Below are 7,464 nucleotides of genomic sequence, written 5' to 3'. Positions count from 1 at the left end.
CTAGAGTTAGCACTTAGTGGTTTCCACCCACTCTTCATACTTTGGGTTTGTGTGTCTCTAGAAATAATTAACTGCAACTTACATAATTCAGTCCACAGCAAAGACAAAATAAGCTTGAATTCGTTAGAAAAGCAACAGGAAGGTTTATCTAAAATACTTCCAGTTCAAGTCAAAGTTAAAGTGGCCGTTACGTCCCACCAGCCCTGCAGCGCTCTTGATGTTTGGTTGTTCTTTGAAAAAAAGAAGAATGTATATTAAGTATATTCATTTGAGAAAAGTACTATTCTTTGTTAAGGTTTTGTTAACCATTCCCTTGCCATTTTAAATCTTATACATTGTTCAACAACAGAGTATATAGTGGTCAGCGTGTGTTCAAAGCTGATGCATCTCCAAAAAGTTTTTCAAGAAGGCTGCCAGTTTCTGAACATCTTCGTTGGTGACAGTGTTATAGAGAGAGGCGTGGCTGCCTCCCACAGACCTGTGGCCTTTCAAAGACAGCGTATTGTGTTCAAGAGCTTTATCAAGAAATCTTGTTTCTAGAGCATCATCTCCTTTGGCATTGCCAATGTGGAATGGGATATTCATCTTGCTTCTATTCTTGGGCTTCACTGGACCTAGAATCCTTGAGAGTTATCAATGATAACAAAAATCATTTGAGAGTTGACGGTGCTGAGCTTCTCCATGGCTGCTGTGCAGCCGTTGTTCTTAATCCACTCCAGAACCAGGCCCGTGACATAGATGCTGAAGCATGGAGGTGTGTTGTACAACGAGCTGTTTCCAGCTTGCACTTTGTATTTCAGAATGAAGGGGCATTCCCAGAGATCCAGTAGGTCATCACGCATGATCACCACTGTGACCCCCGCAAAGCCCACATTCTTCTGAACACCAGCAAAAATCATCCCAAACTTGGAGACATCCTCGGACAGGAAGTTGGAAGACATGTCACAAACCAACATGGCACCTTTGACCTCGGGTATAAAATCAAACTCCACCGCATGCCTGGTCTCGTTTGTGCAGTAATACACTGAAGAGGCATCTGGGTTAAGGTTCCAGGTGTTTGGATCTGAATTTTTGTATAACTTCCGAATTTGGGGTGGACGATATTTAGAGTCCCAAACTTCTTGGCTGCTTCTGCAGCCTTAGCTGACCAATCTCTTGTCACCATGTAGTCAGCACATCTGCCTGTCTTCAGATCAGGTTTAAGGGGACAGTACTGAACTGGCCAGACCCACCTTTTTGCACAAAAATCACCTTGTAGTTATCTGGAACGAAGAACAATTTCCGCACAAGGTTCTCTGTGGTGTTTATAATCTTAGCAAAATCGGATGACCTGTGGCTTATTTCAAGAACACAACACTTTAAAAAGTTCTTGTACAGTAGATTTGCCTAATGGACTACGTGGTTTGATTTCTTGATTGTTGCTTCAGTAAGTGTTGATAGTTGATCCAAGAAGAATGAAGTCTTTGACAACTTCAATCTTTGCTCCATTGATAAGAATGTTGTTTATTGGTCTAGTGGTAAGAATTTTTGTTTTCTAATATTACAGCAAAATGTGCAAATATCTGGAATCAGAAAACTAGAAGAACACACTCAGCATTTCTCAAGCTGGGAAAACTGAAGAAAAAATTCAAGCCTCAACTTTCATTATTGAAAGATTCTCTGGGCAAATTATTGAATGATGCAGAAAGCATCAAGAAAAGATGGAAGGAATACACAGAGTCAGCTTGAGGACTAAGGTGCACCTGACCCAAGCCATGGTATTTTCAATAACCTCATATGCATGCAAAAGCTGGATAGTGAATAAAGAAGACCAGAAAAGAATTGATGCTTTTGAGTTATGTTTCTTGGAGGAGAATATTGAAAGTGCCATGGACTGCCAAAAGAACCAACAGATCTGTGTTGAAAGAAGTACAGCCAGAGTGCTACTTGGAGGCCAAGGTGGCCAAACTTCATCTCTCATACTGCGGACATGTTGTCAGGATGGACCAGTTGCTGGACAAGGATTCCCAACGAGATGGATTGGCCAAGTGGCAGTATCGATGGACTCAAGTGTGGCAACAGTTGTGAGGTTGGCCCAGCATCAGGCTGTGTTTCGTTCCCTGTGCATAAGGTCACTATGAGTTGGTATCAACTCAATGCAGCTAACAACAACAACAATCAATAACAATATCTCTGATACATGGACTGGGTTTAACTTGATGGCAGCTACTCTCCCACTCAGAAATCTAATCTTGTGGAGGTACAAATTTCAATATACAAACTCAAGTGCATATAAATATAGGTTTAATTTTATACATTTCTATTTTGTTTTTAAAGTGACCATTTACATCATTCCAGAATCTTTTTTTACAGCTTTGCCTGTGAATCCAAAACTCTGTAGTAGGAGAAGCATCTGATTTTCAGTCTATGTCAATCCTTGCTGACATCTTCTAAGGTGTCTGCTTTCCATGGTGGATATTGTTCAGTGACTTCTATGTGTTTAATTATTCCTTCTACATGTTTTTCTATTTTAATTTTCATCTCTGATTCTACCTAGGGTAGGAGGCACAGATCCCAATTTTAATCAGATATCCCAAAGTTACTTGGATATTCTTTTATAAATCTTTGCATTGTGTTTATAGATTTGAGCTTGAGTGTATCAGAATTTAACTCCCTTTATGTGTTATCTCTTGTTAGTCACTTTCCATTCAGGAGACCTGAATTCAATTCTAGCAAGGCACTCATGAACAGCTACCAGCTCTCTTTCAGTGATGGATTGTGTGTTGCTATGGTATTTAATTAATTTTGTTGTGGAACGCCAAGGATAAGAACTTAACTGCTAACCACAAGGTTAGTTGTTCAAAACAATCAGTCACTCTGAGAAACTCTGTACATGGTCACTATGAGTTGGAACTGATGTTATGACATACAACAGCAATTGTATTTAATAGGTTTCAAAGAAAACCTCCAGACTCAGGCAGACTACAAGGAAAATAAGCCAGTGAACCCCATGGGTCACAATTGTCTGATCTGCAACTGTTCATGGGGATGGTGAAGGACCAGGCAGCATTTTTGTTCTTTTGTTCATTGAGTCAGTGTGAGTCAGGGCAAACTCAGTTAATCCTAACAATAACATTATCATTATCTTGAGGATATATTTTCTTCACTGATTCATGGAACTAGTTTTCTATCTGAGGAGTGTCTTCAGGTCCTAAGCTTGAGTTTTAGAACTCATGAATCTTTTCTCTGTTCTAATAGTTCTTTCTTACATTAATGAATGATATGTAGACTAACCACCTTAATGGAAGTAGGGTCACTAGATATTGGGAAGTATTTAGGGAAATGTATAGTTTATAGTTTTAAATGTCCTGTGTTAGCTATTCTTACTTTTAATTGAAGCCACCTGGATATTATCAAAAGGGAAATATTGTGTTGTTATGAGGAGATGGTGTGAGGCAGGTGTAGAATGATGAGATGGGCAGGGAGAGTATACGAATATCTGAGTGCCTTTTGGAGGATGTGAGTAATAATTATTGAGGAAGAAAGAAGATTGAAGATGATAACATTTACTAAAGTATAAGCTTCAAGACAGAAAATAATAACTTGCTACAAAGTTAAATGTATCATCAAGGTCCAGTTAATGAAGTTACTTATGCTTGACACTGGACAGCCTGTACTTTCCTCTGTATATAATGAGGATTTCATGACAGATTTTAATCATAGGAGAAAAATTGTTTTTGCATTAGAAAAGGTCAGATAGGTGCCAATATATGGCATGAATTGGACAGGAGCAAAAACAGATCTAGGCAGACAATTTCCTCAGCTATAGTAGTAGTTCAGGCAAGGCCTTGCAAGTGTTGGAACTTGGAGAGCTATTCAGTTGGTATGAGTTTCTTGAGAAAAGGAGAGAGAAAAAAAAAAAAAAAAAAAGGAACTGTAACTTGTACTTTTTGACCTTGGATTCTTGAAGTGCAACAAACCAAAAGTGAGAAAGAGAGGAGGCATTTGGAGTATACTTGCTGGCCCTGTGGGTTAATTTGCTGGACTGCGAATTCGGTTTGAACCGAAGGTGGGCGGTTCAACCTCATGAGCTGCTCCTTGGAAACCCTGTACAGGGTCTCTATGGGTCGGAACTGACTCGATGGCACTTAGTAACAACATTTGGGCAGAGATTCCTTATTGTACAAACTCATGTGAACATGTGAAGGCAGTCCAAAGTTTCATGTTTTCTCTTTTCTATTTCATTTGCATATTTAATTTGCAATATCTGGAATGTAATAAGAATAATCAATATTTTTTTGAGACAAGATTGCTGATTTGTGGGAAATTCTAACTTTCATGGTTTTAAAGTACTGACTTCAAAATAAAAACTACTTGGTTGTTTTATATTTTTTTTCCCCAGTCTAAATTAATGCACTTCAGAAATGAAAAGAAAGCTGTAGTTGAGTTGATCAAAACCGAAGAAGCTAAAAATGATTTCATGCACACACACAAAAAATAGTCCACCTGTTTCAGTGAATTCACAGCTGTAATGTTTTACTGACATTGGCCCACATCAGTAAAACGAGTTACTGCTTCCTTCTGCTTTTAGAATGTTCATCATCTGGCCTCCTTGTAAATTCTATGCTTCTTTTTATGTTTTTTCTATTAATTAGTGCTGATTTTTCTTTCTTTAACTCTCCCAAATTGTGATCTCAGAAATATTCAAGAATGAGACATGTAAGTGCTCCAAAGTACATTGGAGTCTAACTTTTTTTTTTTAAAAAAAGTTAAGATGGACAGCAGTTATACTAGTGTGCATTTAGCTAACCCAGCAAGTGTCCATGATGTGGTCAATGAAGATCTCTGATCTAAGCTGTTGTCTGAGTGAAGTTAATGGAAGCATTACTATCAAAGTCAGATGAGAGAATCTTCTATGCATGGATGATAGGAACAAAGTACATAGATATGAAAGAACTATGGCATATATATTATATTTTGCATTGTTTGGCAATGCCATACTATAATCTAAAAAGTTTAAACAAATATACATCCACTGTACTGGAGAATAAGAGTTTCCGATTATTCCATATTTCAAAGAGTTTTTTTTTTTTTTTTTTTTTTTTTTGTATTTCAAATTTTTAATGTTTTGTTATAAGATATTTGTGATTTTTTATCTTCACAAAATGTCATTTTTGTCCATATTTATTGGATAGTTTGAAAATACTTTCTGTAAATATGTCTTATCTCTTCCATCTCTTCAAGAAGAGTTTCTTAATTTTAATGCCCTAGAATGTGTCAGTATTTTCCTTTATAGTTTGTACTATGCGTGTATCATGTTTAAATTACTCTTCCTGATCTTTATGTTACAATTTCCTTTGAAAACTGTATTGATTTTGCCTTTTTCATTGAGTTTTTTGGCTTTATTTGGGATATAACTAAAGTAGATTTTTGTGTATGGTGAAATTGGAGTGACTTTTTTCCCTGACATGCATATAATCCAGTGTCTTAGCAACAATAATTGAAAACTTTTAACATTTTCACACCAATTCTGCCATTTACTCTTTTTTTTAAAATTGCAGTAATCTATGTAGTGGTTACGAATTGGGCTGCGAACCTTAAGGTCAGCGGTTCGAAACTACCAGCCGCTCCACGGAAGAAAGATGAGGCTTTCTACTCCCGTAAAGATTTAGACCCTCGGAGACCCTGTACAGGGTCACTATGGGTCGGAACCAACTCGACAGACTTACAACAACAACAACAACATGTACTATTCTTACATCAGTACTATTCTATCTTAGTTAATATAGATTCATATTAAATCTTGACAGTGAGTAGAAGGCAATTGATTTTTCAACTTTAGATGTTTGCTGGTCATCTTTGACATTTAAGATTTTACATTTTTGAATTAGTTCATCAAGTACTGAAAATATAATTTCAACTTTTATTGAGATTATGTTTGATACGTTTTACTGAAATTGTACTAACTTGTACTTTTGGACATTTTTCAAATCTGATTTTTCTAATTTACATACAAGTTGTAGCTCCGTGTTGTTGATGATCTTTTATATTTTTTGAAAAAAGAAACAAAAAACAAACCCCTGGCATACATAAAGTCCATACCAACAGGAGCACATAACTATGGAGAGTATGATTTGCACTAAACAATTCTAGGAGTCTTGCAAAGTAAATTCAAAATTTGAGGGACATGAAATTAATACAGCATTTTTTGTGTTATTCCAAAAATCCTTCTTAAAAAAGAGAATTCAGTAACTATGGATACAAACAGGTACAAATTGAATATTTAATTCAAATGATATTGTAAATCAAATAGATTCTAAATTTTAAAAATAGATATTATACCCAAAATTGAAAAATTCAGAGAAATAACATAATGCTTAAATTAATTTTCTGTCATACCTCCATAGTACATTTTTCTTCCATGTATGTTTTGTTCCATACTTATCACATCCTCTTTAGTAATGCTTTTGTATTAATTTTTATTTTAAGAATTAAAAGAGGATTTAATGTTTATTCTAGAATGCTTGATTGGAATTTATGTTTTTTGTATTATTAGGTCATAGAAAATTATTTCCTCAGCTTCAAAATCTCATTTTGCTGAGATGTAACTGTTGTTTTTATGTGTCTCCAAGTTGCTTCTGACTCATATCCACCCTGCATAGTACCATTTCCAAGAAGCAAATGGTGGGTTGGAATCAATGACCTTGGGGTTAGCAGTTCTGTGCTCATTCTACAGCACCACAATAGAATTTATGGTGAAGTAGTATTACATAGTTTAGATAACGTAAAATATTGGACAACAGCTTTATATATATTTCTTTCCCTGACATGTATATAACCCAGTGTCTTAGCATCAATAATTATATATAATATTTTCCTAGTATAAGACTGATCTATAGACACAAAAATACACAAAGGTAAGTCAAAAAATATTTTTACTAGGGTTCCAGTTCATAAATGCACAAGTTGATTCTAAGAAAAACATTCTTAAATATGTATCGGAGATCAGTTGATGGCTGCAAACAAGTTTATTCAGTAATATACATGTCTTAGAATGTTTGCTGTATGCCATTGAGTCAGTTCTGACTCATAGAGAACTTGTATCAAATTTCTGAGGTTTTATATGTCTTTCTTATGAAGGAGCTCTGGTAGTATAGTGGTTATGAATTGGGCTGCTAACCTCAAGGTCAGCAGTTTGAAACTAAAATCGGTTCTGCGGGAGAAAGATGAGGTGTTCTGCTCCCATAAAGATTTACAGCCTCGGAAACCCTGTGCAGGGTCACTATGAGTCAGAACCGACTCCAAGGTACTTAACAACAACAGCAATATCTGTTATGGGAGTAGAAAGCCTCACCTTTCTTCTGCAGAGCAACTGGTGGGGTCAAATTACCTATTCTGGTTAATAGCCCAATGTGTAACTCACTACACCACTAGGGCACCCTTAGCATGTTATTATTATGATCATTTAGTGCCTTTGAGTTGACT

At 36.1% G+C, this 7,464-nt stretch overlaps 1 pseudogene; it reads right to left on the bottom strand.

Annotated features, from left to right (window-relative positions):
* Positions 1-372: 372 nt before the first annotated feature.
* Positions 373-7,464, bottom strand: part of LOC102820565 — an 8,109-nt pseudogene continuing 1,017 nt past the window's right edge.

The sequence above is a fragment of the Chrysochloris asiatica genome, unplaced genomic scaffold, assembly GCF_000296735.1.
Source record: "Chrysochloris asiatica unplaced genomic scaffold, ChrAsi1.0 scaffold00011, whole genome shotgun sequence".
Classification (NCBI taxonomy): Eukaryota; Metazoa; Chordata; class Mammalia; order Afrosoricida; family Chrysochloridae; genus Chrysochloris; species Chrysochloris asiatica.
Note: the sequence above shows the minus strand (reverse complement) of the source record. Positions and strands in the feature narration are given on the sequence as shown.